The sequence below is a fragment of the Bombina bombina genome, chromosome 8, assembly GCF_027579735.1.
Source record: "Bombina bombina isolate aBomBom1 chromosome 8, aBomBom1.pri, whole genome shotgun sequence".
In the NCBI taxonomy this organism is placed as follows: domain Eukaryota; kingdom Metazoa; phylum Chordata; class Amphibia; order Anura; family Bombinatoridae; genus Bombina; species Bombina bombina.
The window spans coordinates 279,332,372-279,354,933 of NC_069506.1; positions in this window are offsets into that span (position 1 = coordinate 279,332,372).

Sequence of the window (22,562 nt, forward strand, 5' to 3'; positions counted from 1 at the left end):
AACTGAGAACAGTGAACAGGAAACAGAGAGCAACACAAATGTTCTTTTTCTTAACATATTTCCTTAACTGAGAAAAAAGAATATTTCCACCATACATCGTCAGGGCTTTGAAGCTACTGATGGTAACAATAGTAAGACCTGTACCCGGTGGGTTATGCTGACATTCAGGATGTCATTTTATTGTACTTTAAGCAAATCATCCTATTACCGCAGACGTTATACTCAGATGCCATTTCTCTGGTACTGTGGTTTGTTGGTATTGTAAATTTCTCTGGTACTGACAAGCAATAAAACAAATCTATAAGTAGCTGCCTCTTCAGTGTCTCAAACAAAACTGCTGAAAGCAGAATTCACCCAGAAGCCGCTCAGTTGTAAATAGGTAAGTTCTCTCACTGATACCCACATCTGGCTTATTAAACCACGAGAAGTCTGACACTGTGTGTGGGAAACAGGCCCCAGCTTAGTAATTAGAGCCATCATAAAATCATATATTAGGACAGCGGTGCAAAGAGGAGAGCGTAATATGGAATGTAAATGGGGGAGAGGAATGACAACAAAAATTTGACCACCCATGAGGAACTGTACATTATCCCAGACTCAGTAACCAGTTGCCAACATTTCAAAAACATTTCCAGGTACACTTAGCAACAGAGCAAGCAGGTTACTTGAGTATTGATGACCTACTGTTCAAATGCTCCGCCCACACAGTTCTGTGATCAAAACACAACCATTTCATAATAATAGTATAATTTAGACTTATCCATAGCTTATTATACAGATCACAGCACCAAGCTCTTACACCTACCCCATAATACTGACAATACCAGTCTCTGGAACACAATCTGGGCATATGGTTATTGTTACAATACAGCATCAAAATTAGGCAGACATTTAATAATAATAACAACAATATTCTATTAGGAGTTAATTATTTTTAAATAACTTAAATTATAGTCCACAGCTGCATTCATTACTTTTTGGAAAACAATACCCAAGCTATAGAGGACACTAAAAGCAAACAAATGGCAGGTACAGAAGGTGGCTTCTTTGAAGGGCACCCCAGCCTGAAATTAACCAACACCCAATAAAAAACTAGAAACAAAGGGGTAAAAACCTGAAAGGACCAAGTAACTGCCCATCAGTTAAACAACTGGCAAGGCCGTGCTAGAGATCACTCCAAATCCCTAGATTCCACTGAGCACAAAGGCCTTTGAGGAGCCAGATCACATGAAAATTACTCCTACCCGAAGGACGAGAACCTCCACCTACCTTCGAGGGGGAGAACGGAGGACCCATAAAAGATCCAAAGGACCACCAAACTAAGATTAGAAAAAAAAAACACGGTTGCTACAAGACAGCCGCTCAGGGAAATGAACTCTCTAGAGGACAAGGATCCTATCCCTTCCCCAGAGTGTAACTCCACACCTATGAGAGAGTGATTGCAAGGAAGAACAAAATCCTCAGATCCTCCGACACAACACCATGCAACTTATGGTGCTTCAAGGAAGCCCCGAGCTCCCCACAGTACCATAGTCTTAGCAGACACAACCACTAAAACTATCCAACCATAGGTAGGAACCCATATCAGGACCGAAGGAAATTTGGAGCCTGCAGTAAAGGATCGGTGGAGACTAACTGTCCTAGTAAGAAGGAGGCTCTCTTGAAGAACACAGAGCCACAGCTGAACAAGAACTCGCAAGCTCCAGCCTCAAGGCAGCAAAGCTGACCCTAAGCCATCGTGGGACACCATCCCACAGAGAAATGCCGAAAAATATCGGCAACAACTCTCGTCCAGGAAGAAATCCGGACCCTAGAAGAACATCCGACCCCAGCCACAAATTCAAACAGTGGAGGGATGAAACACTCTGAAGCCCCCCACCGAAGGTAGGAGAACAGGATCAACACAGTCAAGACTCAACAGAGTATACAGATCCCGACCCCCACTCCGAGGTAATGGACCCAGCCCAAAAAGGCTGACAACGTCCAAAGACAGAAAATACAAAATTCTCTGAATCAGACCTCAGGAGGAGGGTCTAAGAGGAAACGAAACCCCTGGGAGAACAACTCTGACCCATTACTTAAATCTGGTATGCTACCACGAAACCAGGATAGAATACTACGTGCTCGGGTTCCAGAACCCCTACACAGTTCCCTTCCCTAAAAACAAAAAGGGAGATAGAGCACTGAACTACAGCATCCTATTACCAGATCCAGCCCCCATGACATCTTGCGTGTAAGGAAGGGAAGAAACCCCTCGGAAAAGAGAAGATAAGGACCTTCAGGACCTCAATGGATACTGTAACGCATCCAAAATCTTCTCAAAGGAGGTCAAACGCAAAGGAAACTGCTTCCCCAGCCATCAGCATGGAGAAGAGGATGTAGAGAAACGGTAAAAAAACAATTGAGAAGAGACCATTCGGCCATTACCACCACCTTAGTTGAGACAACAACCACAAGCCCATATCAAAAGGTGCAATAGCTGCCCCTGACGACCACTGTAAGGTCCCATCTGAGAGACAGCAAAACTAACATACAGGCAATTATCAAATCTCCTTAAATACATCTTGAAGGACCTGAAAAGTTTTCAACCAGCACCCGAATCTGGATTTAAACCCTGGACCTTCCGCTTGCAAGCCCAGTGAGCTAGCCACTAAGCCACAACATAGCATCATGAACGACAACCAATCCCCCTGAAGGGACAAGTGGTTGTTCCAACCCAAGGGTTGAAACTGAACCGCCCAGGACCGAATCCAGAAATCCGGAACCCGAAATCTCAGACAGAAACATGGCCATAAGCCAGACCCCCAAAACCTGGGACCGGACGATGTTCTAAACCCCTGAGAAACCATCAAGTGCCTCATACGGAGGATTGCACCCTAGGTAGTGCATCCCACGTCCCAATGTCCTTGGACATTGGACGCTCGCCAGAGGCTCAGACCAAGAGCCTAGAAAGAGATCTCAACAGGCCTAAGAGACGGCAACCAGCAACCTGAGGTGGATCTGAACCTAGGACCCTCTACTTGCAAGCCCAAAGAGCTAGATTTCCTAGAGGATCGAAGGACAACACCCCAAGGTCTAAAGACCACGGGGTTTACAAGAGACAGGCTCCAAACGAGCCATCCCCAAAGATCCTTACAGGATCAGCTTCCTGGAAAACTCTGTACTGCACAAGGATAATGATGGGAGCCCCACCACTCCTGGCAGACAAGCTGACCAGGGGCGAATACCGGGGAAAAAAGGGAATAACCCCAAACCCCCGCGCTCCCAATTATGAAAGCGTGCGGGATACTTGAAAGGAAAAGGAAGAATGAACTTCCAGACACAGATGACCCGAACGCCCAAGAAGGGAAAAACTAGCCCCAGCAACCTACCAGAGGTACCAGCGACTAGGCCACAAGAAACAGACATCCAGAAGATACCAAGGGTGAAACGAAAATCGCCATCCAATCTGGTACCCCAGATGTCTAGAGGTCATCCAAACCTCCAAACCATTTGGGAATGAAGAAACTCGGTTCCGAGGCCAAAGGACCTCCTGAACCCAAGATGAAGCCTTAGCAAGGTCTGAACCCAGAACCCCCTTGACATTAGGAACGGTAAAGATGACGGTATACAATCCCTCCGACACTCCGTCCACCGAGGAAAGAGGAACGGTTTGACGTGTAAGATCTAGTAATGGAAGGCAAAAAGAAAAAGGAACACTTTACCAAAGTGAACGACTCAGCACCCGACAGGATAACCAGCACACCGGCACCACGTGGGTGACATGAACCATGAGGAACAGTAGCTAGTGCCCAACCAGTACCCGTCTGGTACAAGAACGCTCCAGACTGTCCAAGGTCTAAGAAAATCGAAACCCCCAAAGGGAGCAATAACATAAACTATAAACATAACTATGTCTTATATAGTAATGCGCAACTTCCGAGGAAGTGCCCACGTGACCACAAAATCACAAGTATCAGTTCCAGAGAAGAAACGTTCACAAACAGAAAATCATAACAGACATGAGCTTCTTAAAACAAATCAAACACATCCTAACCGGATCAAATAAAATGAAGGCAGCATCCGAGGGTGAACGCCCAAGGAGAATGGTCACGATAACAGGACCAGCCGATCAGAAGCCCCATTCTCCCAAGTTCAGAACTGAAACAGATACTTAAAAGAAAGGAAAAAATGGAGACATCAAGGAGATTGGCTTCATCCCCATACGTCTAACCCAATTTGCCTTCTGGCACAAAAGACCGAGGATCCCTCGGCCCAGTAGGACCGGAATCCTCCAGCACCGCCAAAACATGCCTTAGTAGTACACGAAGACGTGCCAGTTTATAACGGAAGGCAAAATGTTGCCCCGCCGGATCGATGGGCGACCATGGCCACAAGGGAGGGTCCCCTGAAGTCTCAGAGGCCATCAGTTCCCCAGAAGGTCGAACTGACTCAGGCGATCTCACGCTCGACGGTGCCTGGTGAACAGAACATGGACAGTATCTGAAAAATACTTCTCTTGGGTGATATAATTGTGCCAACGCCATAGATATGGCCATGCGGAACAGTGCCGTAACCTCTGGAGAAAACAGGCCACCTTCCGGAGAAGGAGTAACGGCCATAGGGACACCTGCTTGCGTAGCAAAAGAAGGTTCTGGGGCACACACCTCACGGGACATGGAATCCTCAGGGGTGGATGGCACAACGCACTCTACATTCCCTGATTCGGGTGAAGAGAGTACTCTAGAACGGCAATCGGAACATAACTGATGAGCATGGATAACCCGGGCTATTTCATACTCCTCACAAGACGTATACTCCAAGTTGGAGATGTCCATCTCCAAAAGATCAGAATCCTCCATAACTTGGAGATTGCAAATATGGACTAAAGCTAAATGGCACCTTACACCCCCAATGGCTGGGGCACTCACCACCTCCTGTGAACCAGACAACTAACGAGCAGACTCTCTCCGTCACTAATCAGTCAGAGTACGGAAATGGAATTACGTTACCACACCCGGTCACGAGGTGCACCGTGTAAGCCAGCAAAAAAAAAAAGGCGCGCCATTCCAAAAGGACCGAGCTGTCTGATGATAAGGCCATTATGCTCCAAATAGCCATGAGCCCAAGCATCACTACACATTAGCAGACAGAATCGCATAACAAAAATGTTCAATAACACCCCACAGGAGATACTAACCCTTGATTCCATCTTAAGATAAAGGAGTCCCAATGGGACCCTGACTTCTTTTGTTAACATCAACGCCGGCGAAACTCATCAACGCCAATTGCCCAGGAGCTGTTAACATGAGTCGGCATGGTTTTGCAGAGACGACACTCCCTGCATCTCCGGACTCTAACTTTCATCCATGCTCTCACTGAGAGGCTGACAGGATTACTTAAAACTCCAGTCCCATTTCAAAGAGTACTACCCTCCATAAGAGACTGTCTTCAATCTTCTGACACTTCTCTGCCAACCTCCTGTGACGAAAGGCAAAGAATGAATGAATGCAGCTGCGGACTCTTCCCATTTAAGAAGAAAAATATACTATGGGCCAGATTACAAGGGGAGCGCTAAATACTGCTTTCATAAAAGCAATATTTGTGCTCCACTGTGTAATACCATTGCACGCTAATGTGCACTGGTATTACAAGTTGCCCCGCCAGATTAGGTTCTGATGCAAAAGTGAAGGGAGTAAGTAGCTCAGCGATGTAAGCAAATTTAAATATATTTGTATATGATTATATACATATATATTGTGTTAATATGTGTTTATATACACATATTTACACACACACACATATATATATATATATATATATATATATATATATATATATATATATATATATATATGTACAGTATATAAGCATACACAGTACATATATATTTACTAGGAACACACAGTTCCCATAACCGCAATGTAAATGCATTTTCAGTGCCTTTTGTTTTTTCCAACACCCCACTCCCACCAACTTAACCCCCAAAATACTGCCTAGTGCAGATATTTTATTAAAAAAAAAAAGATGCTGCTATCTTTTTTTAAAAATAAAATACACTAGCATTTTGGGGGCATTTAGGGCACATTTAAAAAATTAACCAGAGATCTGATATCTGATTAATTTTATAAGCGCTAATTGCTACAGCGAGCTTGCGGTAGCAATAACCAGCCACTTGTATTGGCTGATTAATTATTGCATGCCCACAAACAGGCAAATTTAGCGCTCGGTCTTCTGTGCCGGAACTGAAGTGACACAAAACTATGTTAGATCCACTGTCCTATCAGCCAGAAGCAATGCTTCCTAAGTTATCCTAGTCTACTAAATACACTCTAAGGGCAGAGGTGCAGGAGAGGAGCTAGGCTGCTGTGTCAAATTACTATACACAGGAGGGGAGACACAGCAAACACTCAGTGCAGCTGATCTTACTGTGTGATTATGCACTGCACCGGAATGGGTAAGCTGTTGGAGGCAAATGGATTTTTGTATTATTTAGTCTGACAGCATCTTTCATATCATCATATCAACTTGTGTCTCACATGCACCAGCTCACATTTCCAGGGACAAACAAAATCCAGGGACATACAACAAAATCCAGGGACTGTCCCTGGAAATCAGGGACATTTTGGCAACTATGAGTAACATATATCTGGTCTTTCCCTTCGTTCTTGCAGTCATACAGAGATATGCAGATATCAGCCCACACTAGACTTGTACTATATCCCTATGCTTTATTACTGATAAAGGGTCTTAACCCCTTGAGTGCTAACGATGGCTCTGAGCTGTCGCAGAGTTTCCCACTCTGGTGCCAACGACGGCTCAGAGCCGTCGCTAGCACTCTTCCACCTTGAGGGAGATCTGGGGGCTCCCACCCGCTCCTACCCGGCAATCGGGCCTGCATAGTGACAGGCATCACCGGAGCTTCACGTTATGCGCGTTATGACATCACCGCGCCACTTTATTTATACTTAACAATGTTAAGTATAGGAGCAGGGGGCATGCTGCTTAGAATCCTGTATAATCCTGTATATCAGGCATCTAAGCAGCTACCTAACCTTTCCAACAGTGTAAGTCTTGGGGATCTTAAAAAAAAAAAAAAAAAACTTAAAAAAACTTAGCACCCAGGTGGGAAAGTGCTTAGCACTCAAAGGGTTAAATGTGTTTTCTTTTAAATAAACCACTATTTCTCTGTAGTGTAGCTGCCCCCTTCCATACCCTACCCCCTCCCCGACCTATTTTGAAAAATTATTTCCCCCCTCCTCTCCCACCCACAACTGCCACCTAGGGTTGCCAGCTCAGCCATGTTTTCCTGGACACTTATGAGTTACACATGCTGCAGGGTGTGCAGGGAGGAACATGTATTGTGTTTCTGGACAGCACTATTCATATTCCTCCCTGCACACCCTGCAGCATGTGTAACTTATAAGTGTTCTGTATTTTAAGGAACGGGTAGCAACCCTACCCACCACCCTCTCCCACCACTTCAAAATTTCTAAGTACCGAATCGCTGGTGCGCACCCGTGCACCCGACAATCTTTTCCAACTACTGGCCAGAAGATTGCCAGAGATCCAATGGAGGACGTACCTAGCATGTCCTTGGTCGTTAAGGGGTTAAGCATATCTCTATACATATAAATCCATGTTTCTCTATGTATGTCAATGTAAAATCCCTGCGTCTGCTTTTTTTTTCTAACACCCGCAATCTTGTATCTTTTAGCCCTTATAACTTTTGTGTGCAATATATTTTTTTAAAATAATTTTTATAAGACAGTGTTACTATGAGTGTAACAGTACTTTGTAATGTATTTTTTAAGTGTTTAACTTTTATGTTGCGGAAAATTGTTAACTACAACTCTTTGACCACGGAAAGGATTGTTGCGTAAAAGGCTATTGTGATTTTTCAAGACTTGTAATATCTGCGTATGTAGCTTGAGGCCCCTTGTTTATCAAGACGTTATCAAGAAGTTATGAAGTAACGGTCTAAAGACCGCTGCTCCATAACTTGTCCGCCTGCTCTGCGGTGGCTGGCAGAAATCGTCGGACAGATTGACACCCCCTGCTAGCGTCTGATTGTCCGCAAATCTGCAGGGGGCGGCATTGCACCAGCAGTTCACAAGAACTGCTGGTGCAATGATAAATACCGACAGCGTATGCTGTCGAAATTTATCGATGGGCAGGGATGTGCAGCAGACATGATGCGCTACTTCGTATCATGTCCTCTCGCACATTGTTAAAGGGACACTGAACCCAAAATTTTTCTTTTGTGATTCAGATAGAGCATGAATTTTTAAGCAACTTTCTAATTTACTCCTATTATTACATTTTCTTTATTCTCTTGGTATCTTTATTTGAAATGCAAGAATCTAAGTTTAGATGCCGGCCCATTTTGGTGAACAACCTTGGTTGTCCTTGCTGATTGGTGGAAAAAATCCATCCACCAATCAAAAAGTGCTGTCCAGAGTTCTTAACCCAAAAAATCTTAGATGGCTTTTATTTCAAGTAAAGATAGCAAGAGAACGAAGAAAATTTGATAATAGGAATAAATTAGAAAGTTGCTTAAAATTGCATGCTCTATCTGAATCACAAAAGAAAAAAATTGGGTTCAGTGTCCCTTTAAATATGCCCTCATATCGGACGCTGAAAAGTCATAGCGCACGACTTGTAATCTTGCCCTAAAGTGCAAACTAAGAATACTTAAACAGGTTTACTAAAGGTTACGTCTAGTTCAATCCCACATATGCATTGTCCTTCTGTTTGCAGCGTATCATTGTGCCATAAATATCACCTTTATATACTGTAATAGGCTCTCAAACTTGTCACGTTCAGTGACAAACTATCTGACCTTACAGAACAAATGTAATTAATTCATTAAATCAAAATTATAAGCATTTAAAGGGACATCAAACCCAAAAATGTTATTTGTGATTCAGACAGAGCATACAGTATTTAAAGAGTGTTTAATTCACTTCTACTATAAAACTGACTTTGTTCCCATGGTATTCTTTGTTGAAGAGATATCTAGACCAGTAGTGTGCACATTTCTACAGCTGTACATTACATGAAACACTTCTGCCACCTACTGTTCTTACAAATGTATAACACAATTATAAAACTGCTGCCATATAATGCTCCAGTCCCGTGCACGCTCCTACACCTTCCTACCTATTTTTCAACAAAGGATACCAAGAAAACAAAGTCAATTTGATAATAGCAGTAAACTGGAAAGGGGTTTTTACACTCTGTCTGAACCATGAAAGACATTTTTGGGGGGTTTCTCCCTGATTTTATAATCGAACATTTGCCTGAACTTACAATACTGTGCCGCTATCATGTGATTTAGTCTGTTGCACCGATGCACAAAGGATCTTGGTGTCACTAAAACTAACTAGTTAACATGAAAGGGATAATCAGAAGTCAATGCTGACGCATCTATAGAGCTGACTGTCTAATATGTGTTGTCTGCTTGTTCATGTAACGAATAACAAGCCTAGGTCATTTTGTGTAAATGTTGTGACCTGTGCACTGATTATGTGTGGGCTCGGGTGTGTATGTATATATGTATGACACGGGTTACGTGTACGCCTATGTGCGTATGTATATATATATATATATATGACACAGGTTACGGGTGCGCCCGTGTGCATATGTATATATGTACGACATGGGTTATGTGTGTGCATGTATATATGTATGACACGGGTTACGTGTACGCCTATGTGCCTATGTATATATGTATGACACACGTATGTATATATGTATGAAATCGGATACGTGTGCGCCCATGTGCGTATGTATATATGTATGACACCGGTTACGTGTGCGCCCATGTGCGTATGTATATATGAATGACACGGGTTACGTGTACGCCTATGTGCGTATGTATATATGTATGACACACGTATGTATATATGTATGAAATCGGATACGTGTGCGCCCATGTGCGTATGTATATATGTATGACACTGGTTACGTGTGCGCCCATGTGCGTATGTATATATGTATGACACAGGTTACGTGTGCGCCCATGTGCGTATGTATATATGTATGACACAGGTTACATGTGCACCCATGTGCCTATGTATATACAGTATGTATGACACAGGTTACATGTACACCCATGTGCGTATGTATATATGTATGACACAGGTTACGTATGTGCCCATGTGCGTATGTATATATGTATGACACAGGTTACATGTGCACATGTATATATGTATGACACAGGTTACATGTGCACCCATGTGTGTATGTATATATGTATGACACAGGTTACATGTGCACCCATGTGTGTATGTATATATGTATGAAATCGGTTACGTGTGCGCCCATGTGTGTATGTATATATGTATGACACAGGTTACGTGTGCGTATGTATATATGTATGACACAGATTACCTGTGTGTATGTATATATGTATGACACAGGTTACGTGTGCGTATGTATATATGTATGACACAGGTTAATATACATGTCACATTCTATAAGCCTTCATGATATCTGTTCCTCTTGTTCCGGATTCTATTTAGTCCTCAAGTTTGTCACAAGATCATATCTGTGACTCTCTGCTAATAGCCTTCTCCATTACACCACAGTGTATAATACTCTCTATGGGACCTTAAAGGAAATAATCTTATTTCCTGCATATATTTCACAAAACACAATATCATACAAATAAATTGCTATAAAGTTGTATAGATCATACTACTTGCCAGTGACAACAATCTTTATTTACAATGTAATGTTAAACTATTATACAGACTAAACCCAATTTATCGCCACAAGCTCAGCTCTCCCCTAATGCAGAGGTAACACTATATATATATATAAATACATATATATATATATATATATATATATATATATATATATATTCCAGGTGCTAAGGAAACAAGTTTGGGAATTAAATGTTCCTTCAAATATGATAAAATGGTAGAAATCTAAATCTGTATATATTAATATCAGACAACCAGGAACGGCTGAGGCTAATATAATACAAATTGTGATGTTTATGGTTTGTATAACACGCAGGTATTAGTGAATGTTATTACTGTTTCAGGGGCATATGTACAAATGCTGCAAGTGCCCTATGCATCTGCAATCAAACACTAAGGGCTGGATTAAAAGTGGAGCGCGTTAACTTCGCTATACTTGTGCACTAACCCAATCACGTTTATTCAAGTGCGCTAAACCCAACGTGAAAAATGAATATTTCACATTCCAATGTTCTTCACATAACAGAATATGTTCTATTTATTCTTAAATACATATTTCTACATATATATAAGGTTTTTAAGGTAGCGCTCATAGAATGGAGAAAAACATAAACAGAAAACAATTTATGGTGCAGTATGAATATACTAGTTAACAATATAGTACAAAAAGTAAGAATATTGCTCACCTTTTAAGACCTCAAACATGTGAGGTATCTGAGGAGCATTGGGAGAAATTAACCCCTGTCTGTGGTAAGATGTTTGTCCCTTGGTGAGCAGTTGGAGTGTGTGTGTAAGTGTATGCTATGTAATGTAGTGTGTGTGTGTATGTGCATGTGTAAGCTATGTAGTGTGTTACTGTGCATTTTTGCTAACTTTAAAGGCCAGAATCTAGAATATTAATAAGGAATGCAGAGAGCAGTTTTAAAGAATCTATTATTAAATGTCCAATTAAGATAAAAAAATTTAGAACTGTCTATGCAAAGGTTAATTAAAGCTCACATAGCTATACCGGTGGTTTGAGCTTGTGTTTGATTTGCTGCCTAAGAGTATTAAAAGATATGACTTTATTTAGAATTTTATTTATATTACTTTGGTCTTATGATTTTTTTAAGCTCCGCCCCCGCCCACCACATTTCATTTTTTTTGCCGCGGGGGGGTCCCTCTTTTGAATTTAGAAATGTTGGGAGGTATGCTATTGGTTGTAGTGACCTCAGGCGGTGAATCCAGTAGGTCTCTCTTTTCCGTAGCTCAAGCAGTCTCTCTTTTCCTTTTGAATATGGTATTTGTTCAATTGCTTTTATGGTAAATTGATCGCTGTTTTTGTTGTGGAACTGTTCAAAATGCTCCCAATGCCTCCCAGTAAACAATATACCCTACGGGTAGTTTCAAAGAGTAAAACGTAATTGCAGCAAAGATGAAGACTTTGAAACTGCAGCAGAATTTCTTAAAGCTAAATTCAAGAACAAACAATATCCAGAGATCATAGTCAGAGAAGCATATGACAAGGTGAAAAATACCGACAGAAAATGTCTTTTAAAAACCAAAGACAGTGAGTCTAAAAGTAAGAACCAGGACACAAACACCAGATTCATTACCACTTTATACAAGTGGAAAAGATTCTAAAAAAGCATTAGGGAATCTTACAAAAAGATCCGATATTAGTTAATATCCTTACTGGACCCCCTAAAGTCACGTATAGAAAAAACAAGTGCATCAAAAACATCCTTGCATCAACAACACTAAAAAGAACTAAGAGCAAAGAAAAAACTCCTCCAATTAAAGGGCCATAATACCCAAATGTTTAAACACTTGAAAGTGATGCAGCATAGCTGTAAAAAGCTGACTAGAAAATATCACTCGAACATCTCTATGTAAAAAAGAAATATATTTTACCTCAAAAGTTCCTCAGTAGCCACATCCCATTGTAAAGGACTTCTAAGCAGCAAATCAGTATGTCTGTCCCGGGACAGCTAAGGGGTTGAGCCTCGTGCACTCTCATGTTATTTCCCCATTCAGTTTAAAGGACGTTTACTATGAAATCTCATGAGAGTTAAGTCAAATCTCATGAGATCACAGTAAAAGAGTTCATGATCTCAGCACTGCTGATGCTGATTGGCTGCAGTTCATTTTTTCATTTTTTTTTATCTGCAGCTGAGCAACAGCTGAAGTGTATTTTTTTTACACAGAACTTACTCTGCTGAGCTGAGGAAATTGTGAGGTAAAATATCTTCCTTTTTTACATAGAGATGCTCAGGTGATATTTTCCTGTCAGCTTTTTACAGTTATACTGCATCAGTTTCAAGTGATTTAGCATATGAGTATTATGTCCCTTTAACCCCTTAATGACAACTGACGTACCAGGTACGTCATGCAAAAACTAACTGTTAATGACAATAGACGTACCTGGTACGTCAGTTGTCTAACAGAGTGCTGGAAGTAATCACAATCGCTTCCAGCAGCTCTGAGGGTATTGCAGTGATGCCTCGATATGGAGGCATCCTGCAATACCCCTTTACAAGCCTCCGATGCAGAGAGAGCCACTCTGTGGCCCTCTCTGCACCGGTAGAGATGTTGCCGATGGTGCCGTTGTTCGGGTGGGAGGAGGGAGCGTGTGCGCGCGTGCACGATGCGTGCGGGCATGCACGATACGCGCGGGCGTGCACGGGCGCGTGCACATGCGCGCGTGCACAGGGCCGCGTGTGCACGTGCACGTGCGCGCATTAGCCACACTGATACCAATGAAGGAAGGAAGGAAGGGGAAAAAAAAGTTATTAATTTTTTTTTTTACATATAAAAGGATCTGGGAGGGGGAGGGGGGTGGGGGTATTGTGGGGGGGGGGCTGCTACACTACAGAAATAATTAAAAATAAAAATAAAAGTTATCAATAAAATTAAAATACTTTGGTTTGTGGGGCCAAACTGGGTACTGGCAGACAGCTGCCAGTACCCAAGATGGAGGTAATTAGGTAGGGGAGAGGGTTAGAGAGCTGGAGGGGGGGATCAGGGAGGTTGGTGCTAAGGCAGGGGTCCATCACAACTAAAATATTTTGTTATTTTTATTTTAAAAAAATATATATATTTTATTTAGTACTGGCAGACTTTCTGCCAGTACTTAAGATGGCGGGAACAATTGTGGGGTGGGGGAGGGAAGAGAGCTGTATGGGAGGGATCGGGGGTGGGATGTGTCAGGTGGGAGGCTGATCTCTAAAATTAACCCTGCAAGCTCCCTACAAGCTACCTAATTTAACCCCTTCACTGCTGGGCATAATTCACGTGTGGTGCTCAGCAGCATTTAGCGGCCTTCTAATTACCAAAAAGCAACTCCAAAGCCATATAAGTCTGCTATTTCTGAACAAAGGGGATCACAGAGAAGCTTTTACAACAATTTCTGCCATAATAGCACAAGCTGTTTGTAAATAATTTCAGTGAGAAACCTAAAATTGTGAAAAATGTAAAGTTTTTTTTTTTTATTTGCTCGCATTTGGCGGTGAAATGGTGGCATAAAATATACCAAAATGGGCCTAGATCAATACTTGGGGTTGTCTACTACACTACACTAAAGCTAAAATTAACCCTACAAGCTCCCTACAAGTTCCCTAATTAACCCCTTCACTCCTGGGCATAAAACACGTGTGGTGCGCAGCGGCATTTAGCGACCTTCTAATTACCAAAAAGCAACCACAAAGCCATATAAGTCTGTTATTTCTGAAAAAGGGGATCCCAGAGAAGCATTCACAACCATTTGTGCCATAATTGCAGAAGCTGTTTGTAAATAATTTCAGTGGGAAACCTAAAGTTTGTGACAAAATTTGTGAAAAAGTGAACTTTTTTTTTTTTTTATCGCATTTGGCGGTGAAATGGTGGCATGAAATATACCAAAATGGGCCTAGATCAATACTTTGGGATGTCTTCTAAAACAAAATATATGCATGTCAAGGGATATTCAGGGATTCCTGACAGTTCCAAAGTAACTAGCGCTAATTTTGAAAAAAAAGTGGTTTGGAAATAGCAAAGTGCTACTTGTATTTATTTATACAAATGAAACCTGCTCAACGGAGCGCCCCTGGGGTATGTAAAAACAAATCCTGAGAATATGATAGGCACTAATAGAGTGAGGGTATATGTGAAAAAATATATAAATGATATCCTAGGCGGCAAGCAAATATTCCCAGTGCATCTGCACACGCACAAAATAGCAACAGTCCATCCAATGTAGGGAAAAATAAGCGCTCCAAGCCCACAGATATATAAAAGTTCAATTTTATTCCAAACTTGTTAAAATCATACAAGATAGATTAAAAAGTGGTAAGCACAGTAGTGCAAAAACAGGTTGTAGAACAGGTGCAAAAACAGCAAACGTTTCGTGGGAAACCTAAAGTTTGTGACAAAATTTGTGAAAAAGTGAACTTTTTTTTTTTATCGCATTTGGCGGTGAAATGGTGGCATGAAATATACCACAAAATGGGCCTAGATCAATACTTTGGGATGTCTTCTAAAACAAAATATATATATGTCAAGGGATATTCAGGGATTCCTGACAGATATCAGGGTTCCAAAGTAACTAGCGCTAATTTTGAAAAAAAAGTGGTTTGGAAATAGCAAAGTGCTACTTGTATTTATTGCCCCATAAATTGCAAAAAAAGCAAAGAACGTGTAAACATTGGGTATTTCTAAACTCAGGACAAAATTTATAAACTATTTAGCATGGGTGTTTTTTGGTGATTGTAGATGTGTAACAGATTTTGGGGGTCAAAGTTAGAAAAAGTGTGTTTTTTTCCATTTTTTCCTCATATTTTATCTTTTTTTTTTTTAGTAAATTATAAGATATGATGAAAATAATGGTATCTTTAGAAAGTCCATTTAATGACGAGAAAAACGGTATATAATATGTGTGGGTACAGTAAATGAGTAAGAGGAAAATTACAGCTAAACACAAACACCGCAGAAATGTAAAAATAGCCATTGTCATTAAGGGTAAGAAAATTGAAAAATGGTCCGGTCATTAAGGGGTTAAAGGTTTTTTTCAAATGTGGCAGAAAAAACTGCATATGCTGCAGTCACACAAACAAAACCAAAGAAGAAAACAAATGGATTATAAATAATGACAAGGAAAAGGTACCTTTAGAAGGCTTTTTAAAGTCAGAATTTGTAGTGTACCTATTGGAATGCTCGTGTCATAAAATTTACATATGGCGCAAGACGTACACTAGAACACATTAACAATATAAAAGAAGCAGATTCTGATTCTGGCATTGGGAGCATTTTGAACAGTTCCACAACAAAAACAGCGATCAATTTACCATAAAAGCAATTGTACAAATACCAGAATCAAAAGGAAAAGAGAGACTGCTTGAGCTACGGAAAAGAGAGACCTACTGGATTCACTGCCTGAAGTCACTACAACCAATAGGTCTCAATAAAGACATTGATCTCGCTGCTTTTTTATGAAATAAAAATTCACGCCAGCAACCAGCAAGGATCTCTAACTGAACAGCAATACAACGTTATAACCCCCATAGGGACATAGTAGTCCCATATCAATTTTTTATTTATTAATTTTTCCTTTTTTCCTTCTTTTTTCTTACTTCATTCAATGAACACTTATACACACATAGGTAAAGAAAGAGCAAAAAGCTATAAATAAAGCAAACATAAAAAATGCTCAATTACATTTGGCGGTAATAAACAAATGTTATAATACATATTTTTTAATATGTTAAACATATGCCAGCAAGCACTTTTAGCGGATCATCTATGCAAAGGATAGCTCCTCATGGTGACATAGGAGTCCTATATCATTTTTTTACTAAAGAATAAAGGTGTTTCACATAAAAATGTATAATCGCAAACACATAGGTAAAGTAGGGGCAACTGGCTTCTAAAATAAGCTAACCAAAACAGGTTTTTCTTTACTTCTGTATTTCAACCTGTTTCTTACAGTTGTCTAGGATAACAATTGGCTACTTGAAACTGGTAATTAGCGCAACAAGTACAAACCAGATAATTATCTGCCTTTAACACTGCAGCAATCAATCAATTACCTAATTTTAAACGCTATAAAAGAGTACCAATATGACTTGTGGGCACACCCTCTGACGAAGTGAACACAGGTTCACGAAATGCGTAAGGGCACACCCACTTGTGACTTCACTTCCAGTCCGGCGAGACTGCAACGTTCCACAGCGTATCACAGAAAGCCTGTCAGACAGAGGTCTGTGAATCCGGCGCCATCCTACAAAGTGGAATACCTCAAAGGAACTAAAACCACATCATCAGGTATTTTCCACCATTAGTATTATCAACCATTACCATTAACTTTGTGCAAACTAAATTTCACAGCCTAAACAGTGGCACACTCTGTGACTTCTCATTGTTTGTTTAAAGAGGCACTTATCTCAATCCCCTTCTTTGTTGAAAGAAGTTATTCACAGTCTCTTTGTGAGAACAAACCAACATTGGTTTGAGACTTTTTATACATTAGCACAGACATATGTTTTGTGCTTCAATAAAGGATATCTGTTTTTACCACATACTCGCATCTGAGCCTTTTCTCAAGGAATCTACCATACTCCAGAGAGGGGAAGCAAATTATTGGTTCCCTAAAAAACCCACAGTAGATTCATGAAAAAGAAAGGATTTAACTCATAACATGCAGATGAAATTCATCACTGGAAGTTAAAGATACCATACGTCATAGAGGAGAAGAATATCCCAAAGGCACCAAAAAGAAAGAAGTACCATACTCCAAAAAGTACCAAACTCCAACTGGTCACCAAGGGACAAACATCTTTAACACAGATGGGGTTAATTTCCCCCAATGCTCCTCAGATACCTCACATGTTTGAGGTCTTAAAAGGTGAGCAACATTCTTACTTTTTGTACTATATTGTTAACTAGTATATTCATACTGCACCATAAATTGTTTTCTGTTTATGTTTTTTCCATTCTCTGAGCACTACAGTTTGGAACCCTCAATTCTCACCATATATATATATATATATATATATATATATATATATATATAAAATTATATGTAGGTATAGATATATACAGATATATATAGGAATATCTAATGAAAATATTCCCCTATGTGGGGAACATTGGAATGTGAATTAGTTACACTAAATACATAGTTAAAATCATTATTAAATATTAATATTGTATAAAAATGTTTTTCATGTTGTTTATGTATTCAACTGCAAAAGGCTTCAATGCACTTATACATGTATATATGTGTGTACAGATGTATTTATGTGTTTATATGTGTATAAATGTTTGTAAATACATATGTACACATATAAATACATATGAACACGTATAAATACATAAATACATAAGTACACGTATAAATACATATGTACATGTATAAAATACATAAATACATATGAACACGTATAAATACATATGTACACATATAAATACATATGTACATGTATAATTACACATGTAAAAACATATGTATTAGGGCTGGGAGATAAGGTGGAAAAAACTACTATAACACCTTAATTTTTCATAAAAAAATTGATTTAACACTACAGAAACTACACATACACACACACACACACACATATATATATATATATATATATATATATATATATATATATATATATAGATTCAGTATATTTTTATAGAAGAAAAATATTTTTACATAGCAGAGCTGTATGAGAATACTATGTGTAAAGAAGGGGAATACAGCACTCAGTACGAAATACTCCTAATTGATCTGATATGCAGATTAAAGGCTGAAACATTAGTATCCAGACACAAAAAACATCTGACACACCTCGGTTAACTCAAAAAGCCATGATATTTATTCCTTATAGAAACAAAGCTAGCATGCAATTGTCACGGTACATGTGGGGCCCCACTAAAGTGGATAAATAGACCACAGTATGTATGTGTATACAGATTACCGTAGGACATAATATGAGCCACAAAATAACAGAGATACATAGATACAAAGGTTAGCGGATAATGTCAACAAATAGTGACTGAGAACACTGAAAGATATATCAATCTTATTATGCAAAGTCCTGATGAAAAGACTTGATGTAGTATATTGCTTAGAGTCTCTAAGTCACTGATAAGGCATTAAACACTGCTGGTCGAAACTGACATTATCGAGGTAAGAACTTCCTCAAATATCATTTCGCCTGATATCTCCAATCTCAGCAATTTTCAGCTCGTTATCCTTGAACAGCACATGTAATTGTAACAAATGCATACGACCTTGTTTGTTGCAGCGTGATCCGGGTATGCTGGGCAAAGAGGCATTCAGGTAAGTGGACCGGGATTCCTCCTCTGACGTCCTTTCACTCCCAACAGGTAACAGTCTGTATCTTTGCTCCAGAGAACACAGGTCAGACTTGAAACTCTGTATGTCGGTAAGCTGATTTCTTATTTGAGGACGTTCTTACCTCGATAATGTCAGTTTCGACCAGCAGTGTTTAATGCCTTATCAGTGACTTAGAGACTCTAAGCAATATACTACATCAAGTCTTTTCATCAGGACTTTGCATAATAAGATTGATATATCTTTCAGTGTTCTCAGTCACTATTTGTTGACATTATCCGCTAACCTTTGTATCTATGTATCTCTGTTATTTTGTGGCTCATATTATGTCCTACGGTAATCTGTATAGACATACATACTGTGGTCTATTTATCCACTTTAGTGGGGCCCCACATGTACCGTGACAATTGCATGCTAGCTTTGTTTCTATAAGGAATAAATATCATGGCTTTTTTAGTTAACCGAGGTGTGTCAGATGTTTTTTGTGTCTGGATACTTATGTTTCAGCCTTTAATCTGCATATCAGATCAATTAGGAGTATTTCGTACTGAGTGCTGTATTCCCCTTCTTTACACATAGTATTCTCATACAGCTCTGCTATGTAAAAATATTTTTCTTCTATAAAAATATACTGAATCTATATAATTTATTTTGGGGTTTGCACCAAGCCTATGTTCAGCTAAACACTGGCTAGGTATAAAATTCTGTTAGTTTTTTCAAATTTATAAACACTATTTACAAGGTGTTTTTGAAGAGTATGGTTTCTCTCCCTACTGTTATTTTTAGTTCATATATATATATATATCTACACACACAGACATATTATACATATACATATATACCCACTTAATGACCACAATGTACCCTGTATGTCACTGGTCGTTAAGGGTTTTTTCAGGACATAATAGCACAGGTCTAGCAAGAACACGCTATTAATGCCCTCCCTCCAGCAGGCTTTGTGGAATAGAGCAGTCTCAACGCTGGTGGCAAGACTGTGCTATAAAACAATCAAGTCCCAAAAAAAGGTCAGTGACATACAGGGACAGGGACAGGGTCCTTAAGGGGTTAAATACATATATATATATATATATATATATATATATATATATATATACACACACACACACACAGTATATATATATATATATATATATATATATATATATATATATATATAAAGTTCCATAAAAGAGCACTCTCACCACAATAGCAACTGCCAGGGTGTCAACGGTTGAACATAGCAAATAGAAGACGGCACTCACTGGTCTTTTTTCAAGTGTACTTTTAATAGAAAAGCGTGACGTGTCAGGGACACACTCGTCTGAGGAAGGGGAGTCCCCGACATGTCACGCTTTTCTATTAAAAGTACAATTGAAAAAAGACCAGTGAATGTAGTCTTCTATCTGATTTTATATATATATATATATATATATATATATATATAAAAAGAGACAAGATGCACTCCGAACTTCACTACTAGAGTCTTGGGTGCAGCAAACAAAATGCACAGTCTTGAAGAAAAAGCGCACTCCAAAGGTCTTAATCTAATTTCCACTTTAATGTGTTAACGTTTTCGAGCCTTAGCAGCTCGTCTTCAGACAGACAGAAATTGTACAGTTACTCTTACCGCCACCATAGCTTTATACACAGCACACCTGAGCGTCACGCTCTACACAGTAGACACTCCCTGAAGTGGGAGTGATCAGCCGTGTCAACGTAACTCTTAACTACATAACATAAACACCTAAATACGTGATGTATAACTATTTTACAAACTAAAATGCAGATAATACAACAGAGCAGGTAACAAACACTAGCGGAGACAGATATGTAGGGCGTTCACAATATTTATGTTAAAATGTTGCCAGTCCGTACACTACGCGGTAACCATGGAAACTGTCAACAAGACCGCTGTCAAAAAAATTGCGGAGCAGAAAAAGTGAGCCTCTGCCATATGTGTTCCGAATAGTGTGTGTCCGATACATGTAAATGACAACCGTGCTGTGGATCATATTGAATATTAAAAATCGAACCCACATAGTCAGTAAGGAATCAACACTGAAGTACAGCAACGGACGAATTATAACAGATCAATGAAATCGACACATAGTGGTAACAGATGTGTATTTCTAACCCAATGGATTATGTATATCTACGACCTATCCGACAGAGCAAGCATTACAATCGGATCCTGTAGTCTAGTCGGCTGACCAACCTACACGAAAACCAAAGTGTGAGAAACACACTTATGTCCACCACCAGGGAAAGGTATATAAATACTAAGCCAACAGTTGATCAAAGAAGATAGTAAAAAATCCAACAAACAAATGCATTGTGCAAATAAATAGTATACATGCACCTAACATCAGATTTCAAATAACAGACAAGCCTCCAGATTGGCCTACTTGCCCACTGTGTATGAGCGACTTGTAAACAACCAATAAAAGGATGTTGGCCAAGAAAACTGTCAATCAAGACAGCTAGCACCGCAATATGCGGATAAGCAGCAGGACAAGTAGGGGGTCAAACCAGTAGAGGCATTATAAGTCAGAGAAGTAGTATCATAAGCTACACCAGGACAGTCCAATAAAAGTGAAACCATTTAATAACAATATAATATAGTAGCCTTTTAACTAAACAACCAATTTTTATGTAAGAAATTGAAATATGAACTGAGTGGGATAAGATATCCCATTATGTATGCAATGGATCATGGCTCTCATATCGTTAATTACTGTGTTTACACAAACACACTCATCTGCAGGCTACTGCATAATATATCTAATAAATCGTGGCTCTCATTGCGGCAATTCTTATATTTAGAGAAACACCTGCCAATCCAGGTTTACATTAAGTCCCTTTGGTGTGACAGTTTCTAATTTAAACATCCATCTAGCCTCTCTTTCTAGCAACAGTTTATTACGATCTCCCCCCCTGGTCATGGCATGAACGTGATCAATGATGGTATATTTTAGGTCTGGTGTGCTGTGTATAAAGCTATGGTGGCGGTAAGAGTAACTGTACAATTTCTGTCTGTCTGAGGACGAGCTGCTAAGACTCGAAAGCGTTAACACATTAAAGTGGAAATTAGATTAAGACCTTTGGACGCGCTTTTTCTTCAGGACTATATATATTTATATATATATATATATATATATATATATACACACACACACACACATAACCACTAGAATGTTTACAACCCTGGAGGGGAATTTAAAAAAACAACTGCACAGCAGTTAAATGTCGGTCGCTGTGGCTGGCTCCTTCACTGAGTGATTAGGGATTACTGTACTGCAAAGGCGCTAAGGCTGGATTGCTAAAGTCAGTGCACGTCAGCACCCCCTGTAACCCCCATCAGCTCCCACTGTAACCCCCAATAGCACCCCCTGTGTAACCTACATAAGTCCCATCAGCTCCCACTGTAACCCCCCAATAAGCACCCCCTTTAACATCATAAGCACCGCCAGCTCAATGTCGCAAAGTGTGCACGGCAAGTCGGCGGCGCGATTGGGCAATTTGGAACAGCTGATTTTAGGAAGTTGGGCCTCTTGCGTATGTGGAGTGACGTCACC